The sequence below is a fragment of the Pleurodeles waltl genome, chromosome 1_2 (genome assembly GCF_031143425.1).
Source record: "Pleurodeles waltl isolate 20211129_DDA chromosome 1_2, aPleWal1.hap1.20221129, whole genome shotgun sequence".
Taxonomy (NCBI): domain Eukaryota; kingdom Metazoa; phylum Chordata; class Amphibia; order Caudata; family Salamandridae; genus Pleurodeles; species Pleurodeles waltl.
The window spans coordinates 1291953287-1291973250 of record NC_090437.1 but is presented as its reverse complement, the minus strand read 5'-3'; positions in this window follow the sequence as shown (position 1 = coordinate 1291973250).

Below are 19964 nucleotides of genomic sequence, written 5' to 3'. Positions count from 1 at the left end.
TTATCTAAGAGTCTTACATATAATCTGGTGTAACATTAATGGTATATTCAAGTAAATTATAGGAACTGTGGCAACATCACCATCTTTGATATGATTATCTTATCCAACATGTATCATGGAAGCTGATCCAAAACAAAATGGTAAAGGCGCGAATCCCACTTAGTGGATTGGAATACTTTTTATCATAACTGAGAAACTGCAGCACATGGACGCAGGATGCAACTTTCTCATTTTCCGTCCGCTAAGGACTTTTCCTCACATTCTCTTTCCCATCATCACATTCTGTCTGTTAGAGAATACAATGACATAGGACATAACACATCTTCCTCCTTAATTATATGAGGAATTAATTTTATTTTAGAGACAACAATGCCCCATGTCAAAAGAAAATGCCATCATACAAAGTAATTACTAAGTCCTACATGCAGAACCAATAAGAGAAAAATACTACTACTGCCAAGAACAATAATAATAATAATAATAGTAATAATATTAATAATGTAAAACAAAATTTGTGCATAGTACAGAATTGTAATTAGTGTGGTAAGTAACACTAATACTGTTCCACAAAGTAGTTCTATTCCACCACAAAAACTTCCCATTTTAGGATGTTGCAGATTGCGCCCAGTCTTAGATCATTCACTAACCTCAAATGTAGAACTCACAATCCTTCATGTCACATTCTCTTCTGAATCTTCATCCATCAGCCAATGTCTGTTACACTTTCTTGATTTATTCTTCCCACTTACGTGCAACACCCTTTTCCTATCTCCTTCTGGTTTTTCACTTTTACGCAGTCACCCACAAGCAGTTTACCTCTTCACAATCACACTGTTTATGGTTTAGTTCCTGTAATTAATTTATATTCCCTATAACCTTTTCCCACAAGACTTGTTCTCGTCTTCCCTCCTTCATCCAAGCATGGATATTATTACAGTGAGTGTAGTGTGGTAACCCCAAATCAACCCCAAATCAATCTATTTATTTTTAACTTCCAAGCTTTGCAAATATTAATTGCCATCTGTTTGCTGCCCATCAATACTCTGTTGAAGTGTTCCACTGCACCATTCCCTGCAAGATGATATAATGAAGTATGCATCCACATGATGTTATTCCTAGACAAAAGGTTCTGTAGATTCTTGGAAACAAATTGAGGTCCTTTATCACTCAGTAAGAGTTTGGTATGCTCTTATGCTGGAACAAGTCATCAAGAAATTTCACAACAATAGTGGAATCCACTTTTCTCTCCAACTCTTACTTTCAGGCCTTTTGGAAAATAAATCAACCAATACAAGGATATATTGGGCAACCTCATTTTGGTCATTTTGGTCATGCAGAGGCCCTAAGATGTTGAGGCTTAAAGTCTCCCAAGGACTATTAAGGCCCAGCAACAGAGACAAAGATGGACTAAAGGTTACTAAACTGGTATCTGTATTCGGATAATCTATGCACTCATGCACAAACCTTTCAACTTCCTTATCTAAACCTGGCCACTAACAATGCAACCTGAGTTTCCTTTTGCTCTTGATTAAACTAAAATGTTCTTTAAACAATATTTTCTACACCTTCTTTCTTAGGGCTAAAGGTGGAATCATTCTAATTCCCCTTAAAAGAAACCATAATCGCAGCCAGAACATTTCATTACAAATTTCCCAGAGAGACCTTGTGTCCTGATCCACATATTTCTTCTCAGGCTAACCATCAGCAAATATTCCTTTTCTCAACACAATATAGTACCCTTGTCATATTCATTCAACCATTGTTCCTTAGTGATGACACCTGTGATACTTTCAACAGTGATGGTTTCACACATCTTCCCACCACTCAGTCTCTGAACTACACACTTCAAGTGGAGTTCTACTCAAGTAATCCACAACTTTGTTCTTAGACCCTGGAAGATATTGTATCCTGTATGTGGAATCTAACAACCTGTGGGATAATCTCGATAACCTTTGTGTACCTTTTTCCTACCCCACCCACCGTGTTGTGAGTATTTTAGTAAGGGGTTTGTGATCAGAATTACGTAATAAATATGAACCCCGGACAAACTGCTGGAATTTCTCCATTCCCCACACACACACACACCAATATTTATTTTCCTATGGTGGAGGATTTCTCCTCTGCAGGTGTCTGTGATTGTGATGCACAGATAATAGTATATTCTTGAAACTACTGCTAACCTTCAACCACTAGCATCAATGGTAATAATTGTCATGCCTCTTGGATCAATCAATTAATCAGTCATTTTTAGATTGCGTCACTGTCACCCCTGGTGCTAAGGTGTGATGTCTCTGTCAAAGAGCCAGGTCTTGAGTCTCTCTCTGCAGTCTGCCAGTGAGGCTGCACTTCGCAGAGGGGTAGGTTGTTCCAGGCCTTGGTGACAATGTAGGAGAAAGAGTGGCCGCACCTGTGATTGCACCAGATTCTGTGTGTGTGTGAGGGCCAGAGAGAAAGAGTACAGGTGCCTGGAGGGTTGGTGGAAGTGTAGACAGTGGTTGATGTAGTCTGGTCTGTGATCATGTAGGGCTTTGTAGGTGTGAGAGAGGAGCTGGAAATGCCATCTCTTCTGGTCGGGGAGCCAGTGGAGGTTTCTGAGGTGGAGGGTGATGTGGGTATGCCTGGGAAGGTCCAAGATGAGTCTGGTGGCGGAATACTCCATTGTCTGGAGTCTCTTTAGGAGCTGGGAGGACATGCCAGCCTGGAGAGTGAACTAAACCTTGCAACATGAAAGCAGAAAAAATGTAATTTTTATGATTTCAAAACAAGTTTGAAGGTTGCTGTTCTATCACATTTAGTGAATTGCTTCATCAATTGTCGAATATCGAAAGTTTTGGGAGCAAAATATTTCACAAATTTGGTGTAAAATGTAGCAAATCCAAGAAAGGTTCTCGCATCACCATTTGAAGTGAGAGTAAGAGCTTCTTTGATAGCTTCACACAATTCGTGCATAGGTAAAATACCCCGTTCAGAGATCTAATGACCTAGATACGTAATACAATTAAACGCTAAATCGCATTTCGTGATTTCTGCACTCAAAACGCTAATTACTCAGTACCGCCAACACATCTCTCACTCTTTGGTCATGCTCTTCCCAATTATTTCCCTTTATAAGGATATCATCCAGAAAGAACATAATACCGTCATCATCTTTAAAAAGTTGGTACATTAGGTGCTGAAATACTGCTGCCACAGATGTCAGTCCAAACTGCATATGTTTGTACTGATAACACCTCAAGGGCATGATAAACACAGTTAAATGTTTACATTTACAATGAAAAGACACTTGGTGGTATGCAGACACATCTCACTTATCATTGGAAGTGGAAACTTGTTTATAACAATATTTTAAGTTAGGCTACATAAATCAATACACAGCTTTACCTTCCTTAGCCTGATGTGCAACTACAAGGAGTGCCAATCACTCACTTGCCTTCATGCTCTGGATTATACCATCTCTCTCCAGGTTATCCAACTCATTGTTTACTTCATTCCTGATACAAAACAGTATGTTTCTTACTTTGCGAGAGACCACTGTATTGTTAGCCTTCAACCTTATCTTATGTTGGAAACCCTGTAGCTCACAAACATTTTGGATATTCATTTGCTAATTGTTGTGCAAAGTGATTTATACTATCTAAACACAAAACTTGTTCAGCTCTAAAACTATATCAAATTTCTTCTGGTTTATCCACCACAAAAGTGATGGCCCCTTTTCCTATACGTACAGGTTTACCACTGCTTCTTTACCTTCAAACCTGACAACTCTGAACTCTGGCATTGGTATTGATTCACCTGTAAAATGTTTGGAATGAATATTAGTGGGAACCAACTTATCACCTACAGGTTTTATACATTTCTCATCCCACATTGGTTGGTTAACAAATGTGTAAGAAGACCCAGAATCTGCTATAATATACACCACTACTCCACCAAGGGTAATTAAGTATACAGGGATAGACCTGGTATGCTTGTTCAGCCTTAAACCAGTTGTATTAAGGCTCAAAATACAATTTAACCCATCATTACTCTCACTGTCTGAAGACAAATTCTGTTCATCAAGATTTATAACAGTAGGGTAAAAATCCTTTCTTCTTTTTCGATACACTTTCACAAAATATCCTATAATGCCACAAATTGAACATTTTTCTTTCAAAGCTGGACAATATGTATCCTTAGCACAATTCTCCTTGCTTCCACATCTGTAGTCTGAATTCTGGTTCTCTCTTCTTCTACTCTCTGGATGGTCACTCTTAGTAGTATTTGGTTTTGATCTCTGAACTTCACATTCTTTATTTGTGAAGACCCAACTTTACACATCACTATAAGCCCAAAGCCTCTCCTGATCATCGGAATCGTTTATGTGCATAACAATTTGATCTTTAATTAATTCATCATGAAAATTACAAAGTCTGCATGAAATCGCTGTTTTTTTTAAATTCAGCTACATACTCCTCATTTGATTTCTGTGCATCTTCCCTCCTTTGGAAAAAATTGAGGTGCTAAAGAGAACTGCAAACAGACAGTGTAAATTGAATATCGAAATCCTCCATGGTGTGTAAATACATCACCCTCAGAAAGAGCATTTTTTTGTGTAGTTGTTCATACAAAGTTAACCCTTATGGACCTAATGAATGCAAAATGATTCTTTTCCATCTATTAGGTGGTAACTCTTCACCTAAATCATCTTAGTGGCAATATAGTTTCAAGTATATTCTTTCCATTTCTGTAATTTTATTACTGGTTCCCCAGGCACAGACAAGAATACCGGCGTACGTGTTAATGTGCACAACTGTGCACACATTATCCTCTAGATTTATGTAGTTAAAATATGTGAATAAATACAGTATGCAAAGCCAAAAGAAATAACAAAAATCTGTTCTTTAGTTGTTAGTGTTTTAGTACTGTCGATTATTTTGGGATCTCCATTGTATATCAGTATCCCAAAGTACCAGAAGAGTGTTTCCCATTACAGCGGCAGTAAGGGTCGGTTCAATAATTCTTTGTCCGTCTGACGAACAGAGTCGAAATAACAGGATTTACCACGGCTAACACACAGACCTGAAACCATAATGAAGGACTTAGGCCCTCATTACAACATTGGCGGCGGCTTCAGCCGCCCGCCAAGGATGGACCGCCGCGCGGCCGCCAATGCAGCCGTTCCCGCTGCGGCCATTAGGAGATCCCTGCTGGTTTCCGCCCGCCAGCCCAGCGGGGATCTCAGCGGCAACACAGGAGCCGGCTCCAAATGGAGCCGGCGGTGTTGCGGCTGTGCGATGTGTGCAGTTGCACCCGTCGCGCTTTTCACTGTCTGCTGTGCAGACAGTGAAAATCTGCACACCCCGTGGCAGGGGGCCCCTGCACTGCCCATGCAAGTGGCATGGGCAGTGCAGGGGCCCCCAGGGGCCGCACGACTCCCCTTTCCGCCAGCCTTTTCATGGCGGTTCAAACTCCTGCCGGGACAAAAGTGGCAGAAAACCGCTGGTCCCGGCGGTGCGACCGCGGCACTTCGGCCGCGGTCGTAATCCCCCATGGAAGCACCGCCAGCCTGTTGGCGGTGCTTTCTCCAAAACAGCCACTATATTTGTTGCAAAATTGGATGAAGATCTTTGGCTGTATCACAAAGATACAACCACGTCCTTCCAGTCGTATGCTGCTTCCATTGACTTCAGCTCGGTTTATCAATGATTCCATGGGCAGGGCAAAACGTAAGGGAGAAAGGAGTACCCTTGCTTAGTTTCCCTCTTCACTTGCCAAGATTCCATTATCAGGTGTCCCCATTTAATTGAGGCAGTAGGAGGTGAATTTGATAATTAGACCCATTTAATGATTTCCAGTCCAAATCCCATTTCTCTTGTTACCAGAAGAAAGAATTCCCAAATGAGTTGACAGTCTGCTCTATGTCAATGAATGTTACAACCGGGAGTTATGCATCCATCAGTAATAAACAATACAGTCATCTGACATTTGATGATGTGCTTCAGTTTGCTACTAATCAGGACTGATCTTGTATCTTGCCTAAAATTTTGCAGGGACAGTATGTGGTGTGATTCCACTTCCAACACTGCCTGATGAGGATTCAGCAATGCTAGCGCTATTTCTTCTCCAGTGGAAGGTGATATCTAGCCCAGTAATTTCCACTAATGAAGACTTAAATAGGACAGAGAGGGTCAGATGAAATGCAGTGATAAAACCATCACTCCCTGGTGTTTTGCATTTCTGCTAATGTTATTGGGGTACCCTGTCCTGAGTGAGCAATTGCAGCAGTTTGGGATATAGCCAATACCTGTTACAGTTTGGAACCCATTGGCTGGCACCCTCTGGTGCCTGTTAGAGCTCGGGGCATAAATCCCAATAACAGCTTGGGCCCATTGATGCCTTTTGCCTGTTAGGACAATTGGTTCTGATTGCTTACAAGGTTGGTTCTAATGCCAGTTGCAGCTGGGGACTGATTGATGCTAATTACAGCTTGAAGCTGTTAACAGATTGGGGTCAAGTGATGTCTGTTGCAGCTTGAGGTCAACTAATGCAGAGGACTGTCTGGGGTGACTTTTATCTTTTTTGATTTGTCTTCATATGTCACCATAAAATAAACTAAAGGCCATATTTATACTCTGTGCTGCACTTGCATAATTTTTTTTAACGAGAATGTGGCACAAACTTAACTCAATATTTATATTTTGACACTAGACATTTCTAGCGTCAAAATATTGGAGTTTGCACCATTTTTCGGATGCATGAACCAACTTTGCTCAATGAGATGCAAGGTATGCGTTCTCATCCAAAAATGGCTCTAGCCCCATAGTGCCATATTTATCCCTCCTGTGCAAAAATGACCCACTGGTGCGATGCGGCCCCAAAAATTGGTGCTAAGCTTGCTTAGCACCATTATTTAATGCCTGGGTCAGACCAGGCATTAGGGGACCTGTGGACCCTTTCCCATGGTCAAACACCATTAAATGGGCCCACAGGTGCCCACCCCAAGCTCCAGGAACACCTCTACCCACACCAGAGGGAAACCAGAGGATAAGGGACCCCAGCCCAGGTAAGTAGAGTAAGTATTTTTTTTTTAATGCCATTGGGGGCCCTAACATTGGGCCCCCTGCGTGGCACTGGGTTCAATGACCATGCCCAGGGGGCACTGGTCCCCTGTGCTGGCCATCAGGATGGTGGCCATGACTCCTGTTTTTTCTAAGACAGGAGTTATCTGCTAGGATGGTTGTGTGTTTGGAAATGACACAAGGCTGGATAGCAGCATTTTTTTGCCGCTAACCAGCCTGGCGTATTTTCCAGACGCACAACCTCCTATTCCCATACCGCCACACCTACTCGGCAAGCGTATTTTTTTTCTACGCTAGCCCAAGCTTAGTGCCGGCTTGCGCCAATCCATTAATATGGCTCCTGGCTGGTGGTCAGGAATAGCACATGCCGGCGGTAAACCTTTTGGTGACAAAACTGCATGCGCGCTGTTTTGCACCAAGAAGTTTAAATATGCCCCTATGTACCTCATGGAGAATGTTACATAAACTATTTGGAGAACCACTGACAATCACTGTGCTGTATGCTGAGAAGGCTAGTATGTGTAAATGAATTCCTACTTTATTATATTATGTACATCTAGTGCTGTGTGAACGTACAAGCGGTGCAATAAAAAAAGATGTGTGGTTACAATACAAAAAACTGCCACATTTATTTGGTAAAGGAGTCCAGCAGCACATATAACTCAGTACTGATTATTCACACATTTACAGGTTTTTGAAAGAAGTTGACATTTCCACACTGAAAGTCAAAATTGGACAGGGCCATCATCAGAAGCTGCATGGCAGTAGCCACTGTTCTAAAATGACAAAACACACTCCAGGACACTCAAACCTGAAAATGTATCAAAGGGTTCCCTAAGAAAACCCACAACTCCATTCACTCAAGTATCCATACATTATCACACAAGAACCTGAACCCAAGCCACTTAGGGTGGGGAGCTTAGGAAGTAGTTACTGATAGGCTGCAGAAGACTCAGGCCAACATGCAAGATAATCTAACAAGAAAGAGAAAAATCCAAAGCTTCACCTAGGGAAACTTATAAGGGGGTTTAATACCCAGGGAAAAGTCAGACTCCTGCATGCAGAAAAAAGCAACATGCACAGTGAGAATCATCCAGACTACTGATGACACATAAAAGTAGAAATTGGATGGTTACTCACAAGTAAAGGGCACCGAACCTTAAAACCATTGGTGTCAACAGATAAGATGGCAATGTAAACTTACTCTTAGGAGATGATAATTTAAGTATACACAGGTCAGCGTTAAATGATAGTACCCACGCAAGGCGGCAGTATAGAGTATTATGCTCACAAGTATGCAAATTAAATGATGCTCCTTCCAGGATAGTTCAACCTATAGGAACTAAATACCTAATATACATCGAGGTTCAGGGCACAGGATAAAACTGCATTAAAATCAGACTAAAGGTTTTAGGCCACAGGGCTATTAACAGCAAGATTAATGCTCCCTATAGGAATAATCAAAGGTAGCTGAAAAGACAATAGAGAATTTCAAATTTCATAGCTATCATAACAGGAAGTTTCCATTCTATTGAGAACTCGGAGGCAAGGATTATTCCAACTTTCTTCGTTTATTTAATCAGCAGCCACATAACCATGTCAGCAAAGACTTAATTTCCCATAACCTGAAGGAAATATGAAGTCACAATAAAAACAAGTTCATAACCCATCAGGCTCTGTGCATGTCTGTAAAGGGCGGCGTCCCTCTCCTATCACCCTCTTTTCTTCCTGCGACAAAGCAGACCACGATAGATTTCACTACTGCTTGGAAGACTCTGTTCCTGTAGATTAGAAAGCATATGTTAACCGCTGCTACTTCCTGGGAGAATAACCTAGCACATGACTCAGTAAAAGCAAACATGAATTCCAACCACCAGATAATGGAGATTTCCAGAGGGATCGCTCAGAAGATGAGGATTGGGGTGTAGATGGACTGGAGAAGCCCAAGAAAGTTCCATCAGAACTGGAAACCAGACTTGCGACTTCCATACCGGAGTGATCATTTCAAGGTTCACCCTCTGCTGGCACACCTGAGCTCTCAGCCACGTGATCATCGCAAATGGGGAATGGCATATGGCTGCTCTGTCGTCCAATCCAAGATGTTGAGACTGCCAGTCTCAAGCTTGATTGAAAAACCCTGGAATGTGTTCTTCTGTCACTGACACGTGGTGTTCCAGGCAGTACTTCTAAGAACTTTTGGTTAGATCCCAGAGGATTCTGGATTGTATACTCCCCTGACGGATGACATAGCGAACCGCTGCCATATAGTCCATCTTCAGAAGGATGCAAGATTGTAGTTGGTGTGAAGCAACCACTCAGTGGTGGACCATCCTCCTCCAGTGGTGAATTCCCGACAGAGTGCTTCCCAACCGGAGCTGCTTGAATCCCACTCAATTATCAGATCTGGTTGCAAGCTGAAAATGTCATGCCTATTCCATGCTGCCATGTGGACGATCAGCCATTCAAGCTCCTTCTTGGCCTCCTCTGACAGGGGCAAGCACTGGGAGTAGATGAGGCTGTGGCAAAGATGAGACTCGTTCAGGCATTGCAGGACCCAAAAGTGAAGAGGACCCGGGAAGATGGCTTGAATGGAGAGAGACAAACGACCTACAACCCTGGCAATCTGACGTGAGGAGGTTTGTGGTTTAGCTGAGGTCCTTTTCACCTTCTGCCAAATTTTGGCCATTATCCTAGAAGGAAGGATCAACGAGGTCTCCACTGAGTCGAGTGCAAATCCAGGAAAGTTTTGGATTGGGAGAAACTCAATTTCTCAAGTGGGGTCCTGGAAGAGGGTCTCCAGGACTGATTGTGCTCAGAGTCACCCTACATGCCGGTAAGAGAATACTCTGAAGGCAGGGAGAAAGAAAAGCAGGATCCCTCAGGTACAAGGAGCCCACTGGGAAAGGCAAGAGCTCAAGCACCGGAGGGTTGGTGTCTAAGAACACTCTCCTCAATCTCTCAAAAGCATCGAGGTCTAACCCTTAAGGATACGGGTGCATGCACGGGTTCTCGGAGAGGGGATCAGAGTTCAACCCTCAAGGTTGTGGGCCAAAAGGCACAGGTAAGTCTTCCCTCAGGGCGAGGGGTTGGTGGCACATCTGTGCTGTATTCACCAGCCTCTTCTCTGGGGGTCATTGCTTCTGTGACCGCTTCTGAGAATTGATTTGTGATGGGAAAATAGGAAACCTCTTCCTCCTCTTCATAATAGTCACCAGAATCCTCCATGAGGCTTGTCATTTAAGCACCTCATGGACAAAAGGTCAGTGACTATCCAGATATCTAGTATGATGGCCACCAATCTAGGGGTGAGGAGGACCTGCAAACTCTGTGCTGTGAATGGGTGTCGTAGCAGGCACTGGCCCTAAAAGCCCAGTAACAAAGGATATAGGCCACAGGGCTCAACGATAATGGTTGGTGGGCCTGGGCCCTGGCCGACAACTTGCCTTTATCTTTCATGGGCACGTCAAGGGAATGAATCAGCAGCCTGGGCAGTATCTGCCCTTGAAGAGGAGTCGAAGATCTTAAATGGGTCTATCCTGTAGGTTGTTTAAGCTTCAGGCTGACGGGGCCAAAGGGTGCATTGCGGACATAGTCGGAGGCACTCAGGGCCTCATTTACTAGGAAATTCAAAGCATGGAGCTGTGCCAAATTTGGCAGCGCTGCACTCTGACATTTCAAAAAACTCAGAGATGCCCCTTATTTACTACTATATAGTGCACCCCTGTGTTTTCCCTACCGCTGGTGCTAAAATTAGCTGCCTAGCGCCAACACAGGCACCCTTGCTCTATAGTGCAAGGGTGCCTGTGTTGCAGGGCATGACTGTTGATGTATGAATGCAGCAAACATAGAAGTAACAAATCATCATTATTTAATGATTGTTTATGTGCAGAAAGGGACATCTTCTTGTATATAAACAATCATTAATCACGTTTTGCTCTTTCTGTGTGTGCTGCAGACTTTCTCCTCATTGCACCTCTCTAAGGCCACCGCAGGGGTGGCTTTAGTATTTGGCGTTGACAAAGATTTATGCTTTCTCATAAATCTGGGTCAGTGTCAAAAGCAATGGGTGATGCGTGGAAACTCCCACAGCAACACCCATTGCACGCCCCTCTGTCACAGAAAACAACGTTGGGGCCTATATGTACAAGGTGGCGTAAAGCCACAAAAAGTGGCTTAGCGCCACCTTGTAAATATGGAAACGAACACAGTCCCACTGGAGTGCCGCTAAAAGTGATTCCCGCAGCCATCTAAGGCAAAGGTCGAAGCACCTTGCAATAAAATCCACACAAAACAAAAAACAATCATACCGAAACAATCTAACACAGACTGCGAGCAGCGAAGAAAGAGGGAGATAGAAGAGGGATGGCACCCTTTACAGATGTGCATGGAGCTTGATTAGCTGTAAACCTTTTTGGTTGTGACTTCATGTTCCCCAGTGGTTATGGGAAATTAAGCCTTTCCAGACATGTTTATGTGACTGCTGATTATATAAATGAAGAAAGTTGGCATAATCCTCGCCTGGTCCTGATATAGAACTCATTTCGCTGAGACAGAAAATACAAAAATGGAGGCAGCAGGCTTACACGGAGTGTGCACACAGCTGCAGGTAGACTGCAAAAGTGAGAGGAGGCGTGGCCATGCCACCAACCAGGATGGCCACGCAGCTCTGAAGCACCGGGGATAGTCACCCTAAATGTGCAGCCATCTCCATCAATTCTCCTTTATATGGGTCCCCAACCTATCCTGATGATGCCGGATTTCCCGGCGTATGTATTACATACCTGCTCTGATCCTGCCCTGACCTGCAATGCTGCTCTAGAGCCCATAGCACGCCACTGCGGCCTGCTGTGGCCTTCGGAGGCCCTACAGGGACTGGGCTTGCAGGCGAGCCTGAGGGTGTGGATGCTGTGAGCGAGGCTACTACTCGGCCGACATACCGCCAGCTACTCCGCTTCACCGTGGGAGCTTTTACACTGCACCTGCTACCGATACCACGTCTCTCTGGCTGGGCGTCACACGATGGCCTCCCTGACTGCCATGAGGCATGCCTGGGACGTGCAGTCCTTTTTTCGTTCCGGGCTCGCGGTGGTTACTTCCTCGCCAGGCAGCTCCTACACTTGCTGTGAGTGCACAACCTATTTGCCAGCCCGTACACATTAATGGAGCCCCTCCTTGCCACTACTCTGCTACGATGGGAAGATTTACTGCTGATATATATATATATATATATATATATATATATATATATATATATATATATATATATATATATATATATATATATATACAGACCTGTCTGCTTGCAGCCCTCTTCTGCCATTGCATTGTGGCCTCTGCCGCCCGTGCCTGCCTTGACCTGCAGCCCACTGTTCCTCGTTTGCCTTACTTTGCTGGATTTATTGGATGAATAGGCGGCACTGTTGGGCATGTATCTTCTAATTTCCCCACAACTTCACCTCCCTGTTCTCGTTGAGACCTGCGACATCCCCAGACTGTGATGGGGCACGGGGACCGCAGGCAGGTGCAGCTCTCCTTCGTCTCTGCCCGGCATTCCAGACAGCTGTCTTCAACTGCTGGACCTATGGACCCCCTGCAGATGTGGACGTTGCCGGCCCAGTAGATGGCACTGTTACAATTAAGGCTGAACTCACAGCTGGATTTCAGGCCATTGATGCTCATTTGGACACTCTCTGATTGTTTTGATCGCCTGAATAAGCCCCTGGATGGCCACGATACCGGAATTGAGGGTCCGAATGCAGAATCTCAGAAATCCTGCTGCATGGAGGTGTTTGGGGAGAGTGGAGGGCCTACCTATGACGATTGCTGCAAAAAACGAGGATTTGGAGGCCCGCTCTCATTTGAATAATATTCACATTATGGAATTAGGCAAGACAGCAAATAGATCTCAGCATCGAAAAACTCCTTACTGAATTATTTGGTGGAGAGTCCTTCACTGAAACTTTCTTCGTGGAAAGAGTACATCGGTCACTGGGACCTCAGCCTCTCCCTGGGGCCCCTCCTCACTGCAAAACTCTTAAATTACAGGGATTGTAACATGGTTGTGCGCTTGGCAGATGAGTGAAGTCCACTTCAGTATGAGGGTGCTACCTTGTCTATTTATCCAAACTTCAAGCAACTGGTCCAAGACTCCCATCGCATGTTTGCAGAAGTAAAGAAATCTGTCCAGAAGTGGGACCTTAAATACAGCATGATATACCCAGCGAAACTATGTGTGGAGGTGAACGGTCGCTCCCGCATTTTCAGGACCCCAGGCGGGGCACAAGACTCCTGTAAGAAATACAGCACGGGTAGTCCTTTGTCCACCCATTCCTCCACTGCTAGGTCCCTGGCTCTGGACTTACCCGGTTCATCAATGACACTCTAACGGCAGTTCCCGATAATCTCCTGTCTCTCATTTGCCATGTAATTAATACTGGTCTGAGCCATCAAAATTGAGACGCAGTGACCCTCCTATCTCCCTATTTGGGACACCAGTCAGACATTTGTCGGCTTTGACTTCCACTTGGCTCCACTTGCGAGATGCTATACACTTCAAACTCGGCTTTAGAGCACCAATGTGTTCTCCTTTACCATAGCTGTTGCTCTGCCAAACTCCTCTTGATCGCTACCTTGGTGCTTCAAATACGCACTACCGATCCGTAAGCAGGACAACTTATCCCTGTCCTAGGGCGTTGTCACCTCCTATTAGTGTACACCACGATGTTCTTGTTTGCTTGGTTGAATGGGGTATGGAGTACCGGCCAGCCACTGTTTCGGCTGGTGTGGGTGGGAGTAGGTTTTGTGTTACTTTTTGTATGTTTTGTCACAGCTACACTTATGTGTTCATACTGCATGTTCCTAACTTATACCATTGGCCATCTCACACCATTCCACTGCTTATCTACCATGGCCACACCTAGAACACAATACACACCCCTCAGTCTTACGTGTTTGTCTGGAACATCAGGGGCCTCAATAATCAGCGGAAGGGGATAAAAGTGCTGGCCTAGCTGAGTAAACATAGGATGAACTTGGCTTTCTTACAAGAAACCCCCCAAACCTATGATAACACTAATACCCCTCATTGGGGCAGTGACTGCTACGTCTCCCATTACATCACATACTCACAGGGAGTCTGTACATTGATACATTAGTCTATACGTTCACTCTGCACAAATGTGTCCCTGACCCAGAGAGAAACTATATACTGGTCCTGAGAAGTCCTGCAGGGAAATCAATACTGTTAGTCAACATCTACGCCCCTAACACTGCTGCCCCTGAATTTTTTCACAACCTGGTGACTTTGATACGCACTCACCTGGCTGGCTATGTTCTCCTTGGTGGGAATTTTAAAATTGACACTACTCCCCTCTTAGATTTCACGGGCTCCATGACAATATCTAAACCACATTCACTAAATGCACTCACTGATCTCCTGGACAGGCTCTAACTGGTTAATGTATGGCACCGTTGCCACCCTACTGAAAGGGATTTCCAAACATCTTACTCGCACTTTATCTGATCATGCCCCTGTCAAACTCACTCTGGCACTCCCTTCCACCCTACCTGTTTATTGACCTTGGCATTGCCCTATTAACGCGCTCCTCAATCTGGTATTCTGAGTAGAAATACGTCTGAGTATTTTGATTTGAACACCAGCTCAGTACAATCACGTGCTACCCTGTGGGAGACCTTTAAGGCCTACATCAGGAGGGTATGTATTGCTAAGCATGTGAGCGTACTGCGCAGTACCTGTAATGACCTAATGCAAGTAGAAAAACAACTGGGTGAACCCAACGCTGCACAAGCACTCACAACAGACCACTCCTCCTTACAAGCATGCTCTACACTACTCAAAGAATTCCATGACATGGCTTTGCGTGAAGTCCATTTCCTTGGCAAATATGCTACAGCACAACACTATGGTGAGGGCAGAGACCTAGTCACACTTTGGCCAATTTGCTTGTGTCACTCAGATTCACTGCTCAGACGGCTCACTGACCACGTACGACCCAGGTATAGTAGAGAAGTTCTATGCCTCTTATGACTATCTCTACATCACTCGCAGGACATATACTGATACCGCCCTCGCCGGCTATCTGGCTGACATTGTAATAGGCTTGAACCATGCCAGCAGCATTTTCTGGCGGCTCCCATTACATGTGCAGAAATTAAACAAGCTATAGACGACCTTGGTGGCCCCAAGGCCCCCGGCTTGGATGGATTTACCAGGGATTTTTACAAAGCCTTCAAGTCGGCGCTAGCTCCCCACCTCCTGGACGTTTAGACGGAGATGTTAGAAAAGGGAATTATGCCTCCCTCGATGAATGAGGCTGTTATTGTCTTATTGCTGAAGCCCAATAAATCTCCGCTGCACTGTTCCTCCTATAGACCGCTGTTGCTGTTAAATCACAACAATAAAATACTTGCCAAGGTCCTAACTATTCGTCTTTCACTCGTAATGGGCAGTGTTCTCTCCCCCATGAAATCTGGCTGTATCCCACATCGCTCTACTTCTATCAACCTCTGTACTATATATTTGCAGTCCTCAACAAAATAACACCTACCCTCCCGGTGGCTGTAGTGTTATTCGATGCTAAAAAGGCGTTTGATTCCATAAATGACAATTTCTGACTGCCACACTAGAGAAACTTGGTACCCCTAAGGGTTTCTGTTGGCTCATCATGCTGCTGTACAGCGACCAGGTGGCACTTATCCGGATAAATGGCACTCTTTCTGAACTTCTTAAATTAACGAGGGGTACCAGACAGGGCTGCCCAATCTCTCCATTACTTTTCATTACTGCAATGGACCCCTTGGTCCGTCAGGTACTAGACAGGGCTGCCCTCTCTCTCCATTACTTTCCATTACTTCTACAGACCCCTTGGTCCATCAACTGCAGGACCACCACCTGGAGAGAGGCCGTGAATTTCCCAGTAGCCGGTTATTTGCATCTTTGTACGCAAACGACATGCTCCTATTTATCTGAGATCCTGCCTTCAGTCTCTCTCATCATTCGAGAAATTATTTAATTTGTGGTGTTTTGGGCTTGTCCATCAATTGGAACAAATCAGAGTTCTTCCCCTTCACTGACTTGACAGTCCCTTGTCCTTTAATGTTCTCTTTTCGGTGGTGCACTGACAGCACTTAGGCCCAGATATACAAGCGGCCTGAGCTGCCGATACATCACTTTTTTGACACATTGGCGGCACTGACTGCTGAGCCACATGTACAAGGCCACGCAAAGCCACTTTGCGTGGCTTTACATGGCCTTGTAGATATGGAGTAATGCAACACAGCGCAAGTTGCTGCAGTGCATTACTTGGCATCTGGGAAGCGTTTCCATGAGTTTTGCATGGGTGTTCCAGTGCAACACCCATGGATTTTGATGCATTCCCAGATTTTGTAAACCTAGGAATGCGTCAAAACCCTACGCCACCCCAGGGGTGGCATAAAAGTGAGACAAGGGGGGAGAAATGTCTTTAGTTCCCCCCATTTTTTCCTCTTTCTATGTGTGTTGCATTTGACCCTTCCTCCACAAAAACAATCATCCCCGCAATGCCAGCACCCTTGCCCCACCTCTTGCATTGGTGCACAGCAGCAATTTGTGCACCAGCGCAAGGAAAAAGAACAGGAATGCACTGTATCTCACAGATACAGCGCACTCCTGTTCTTATGACGCAGGGCAGCGCAGTAAAAAGGATTGCTGCACTACCCTGCGACAAAACGTTGTAAATCTGGCTCTAAATTTCTGGGTATCCACCTTCACCAGGATGGAGCCAAGGTTATTTGGTGCAATTAGAGCCCTGCCATGCCAAAACTCTCTCTGCAAATAGACCAATTGGATCACGCAGCCCTTCTCCTTAGCAGGGCAAATTGCCATCAGTAAATGGTGGTTCTCCCTCACTTTCTTTACTTATTCTTAAATATCCCCATTGCTTTAATAAAACTTTTTTGCTACTCTGAGGAGCTTACTTACGAGACTGATATGGGCTGGCTGTCGCCCGGGTGTTAAGTGGAACACGTTGACACTCACATATGACCACGGAGAGTTTGGGGTCCCCAACTTTAGGCTTAACTACCTGGTAGATAAATCACACTTTGCTTATTATTGGCATCACCCAGATGCCCCCCTTCCTTGCCTTAAACCTGAATGCGCAGTCACCTGATCTTCCTCTCTCTTCTCTTCTACTGAGGAGACTTCCTCACAACCTGGCAGAAATACAAATGCTACCCACCACCTACTGAGCCTGGTCTAAGCTCGTCCGCTATGTGGACCTCTCCACCCTCTACTCTCCGCACATGCCCTCATGAATAACCCCTGGCTTCCTCTCACTCTGGAACGACTGGTACAGCATTTATTGGCTGTCATTGGTCTGGGTACTATAAGAGACTTATTCTCTGATGGTTTCCTGTGCGCCAGGGCCTCCTCGTTAGAAACATTTCCCACTAATCTCATGGATGGCTTTATATTCCACTGCCTACATCACACAATTCATGATGTCTTACCTACCTAACCTGAGGAACCTCCAGAATGCACCCGTACACCACAATACTTACTGCACCAGATAGTTGCAATCTGATATCCTGTCTTTATCGTCTTGCAGTGCAATTGCTTCCTACTGGCGCTGAGCGATCACAAATCGCATAGGAATGGGATTTAGGATACTCTATTCCATCCAAGAGCTTGTCTCTACTAATCATAAATATGAACTCCTACATTATAAATTTCTATATAGGACATATACCACCTTAAGCTGTTAGGATGGTTAGACCCCTCCAAACCCCATCATTGCCCCAAATGCAAAGTGGATCAAGTAGATTTTGCACACCTCACGTGAACCTGCACGCACATGCAATATTGGGAGAGATTTTTTTGGACATTTTATCCTGTTCTTGAACTGCCTGTTGACCCAGATCCCTTGATGGTGCTACTGGGCTATGTCAAGCCGTTGCCAACTGATGTCTGGCGGCTTGGCACCATTGCGATCCTTCTGACTAAACGACAACTGGCACTGCACTGGGACAGCCTTACACTCCCCATTCTTAGAGGATGGCTGCAAGACATGTCCTACTGTGATACTACTCTGCAATATATGGCTCAGTACAGCCAAAAACTTCCAAACCCAAGGATATTTGGCAGCCTTTCTGCACATTTCTTTTATCAAGGACCCCCTCAATGACCACAGTACATGATCTGATACAAACTGACTGCTGAGATGCGAGTCACATCTTTACCTCCCGGATATTCTCTCATCTCCCCACATCATTCTCCTGAGTGTTCCCTTTAAAGGCATCATTTCATTGCTGATTGTGTTCTGCAAATATTATGTCGATATGGAACATTGCAATGTCGCTGTTATTCCTGGTGGCTGCTTATTATAGCCAAAATCTTAAGAAAATAACGGTTAAGCAAACACAAAAGTGAGGAGCTCCCCAAGACAGTGAAACTAGAAAGAATGAAAACTAAATGAAAATAATCATTACAATTCGAATTAGTATTAGGAGTAGAAATGAAAAGAAGAGTTTCCATTATTTTGTAAATGAGCATGTAACAGCACATAGCAGGTAGCAGGAACCAGTTTATGTGATCTGTTTGACTCTAGACACTGAGGCGGAAACCAACTAGGTAAGTGTTTGGTCATGCTAGCCAATAGGCAACAGCTCAGATCTCCAAACTCAAACTATAACAAAGGAGAGAGTGCAGTGTAAGTCCCTGAGCTGCTGACTTCGGAACTGGGGGAACCAGGTTCAAGTCTTGGCGTCAGCTCTACATCCTGCTATTCTGGGCAAATCACTTAATCTCCCCTGCCCACAATTTAGGCTTGAGACCCTCACAGGATATTTGCTACGCATTACAAATCCTGGATTTATTTATACAAATGGAGATTCCCAAGAAAAGTACCTAGAACTGTGTGCTCCTATAGTATGCATAAATCTGTTCTGTAAAGTTTGCAGATATCACAGACACTAGTGTTTAGATGAGGCAAACTGTGTATTGTGAAACAATTAGGACTAATCACAAAGTATACATTTCTTATAAGTCAAAACCTCTCCCATTTAATATAGATTAGGTATTCAAAGTAGTGGGGAGTGTTTATCAAAATTCTCATTCAGTCCAGTATATAATGCGTTCAGATTATAGATGAGGCAGTGTTCTCTGAGTATAGGTAAGTCCCATATATTGCTAACCTTTTCTGGTGTTTCAAATTCCTCAGTGATTGCCCATTTGAGGTCCCCAGCCTGGTCGATGTTCATTGAAATGGTTTAGCCTTGGGGTAAATACAATGATGCATGCAATTCTTTTAATTCTGCTGTCGTAGTTGGACTCTTGTGCTAGTCAAGACTGCTGGTGTAAGACATCACTTTTGTTTGTAGGCGACTAGGCCAAGCCGCAACTGTCGGCCCAACCCTCCCGGCTCACAAGCAGTATCTCACTAAAAGCCAAATTAGTAAAAGGTGATTTGTGGCAACCTTTACACATGGACTGAACAGTGTGACATCTCAGGGAAGTCATGGTTAAACGAAGATTACCCTTTTCTCACATGAGCAACAAGCCTCAGTCACACACAGGCAATGAAGAGATGCAAACATTTGTTCAATAGGTTTTATTTACAATACTGCAATCTACTGTAAAATGCATGTGCTGCAATGATTAGGATAATGAATAATGCAAGAAACAGAATTGTAAAAACGAGAGTCATGAATATAAAGACCCCCACAATCTTGCAATAACATGAGATGTGAAATGGGGTCTAATATCCTAACACGATTAACCTAATCTCTAACCGAAAGAGAGCTAGGTGTGTCAAACCTAATCTGACAGTAGTATGTCCATGAGAAGAGCCCCCCAACCCTTGTTACCTTGGAATGAGGTCCCTAGATCAGACTCTGGTGACACGAAGG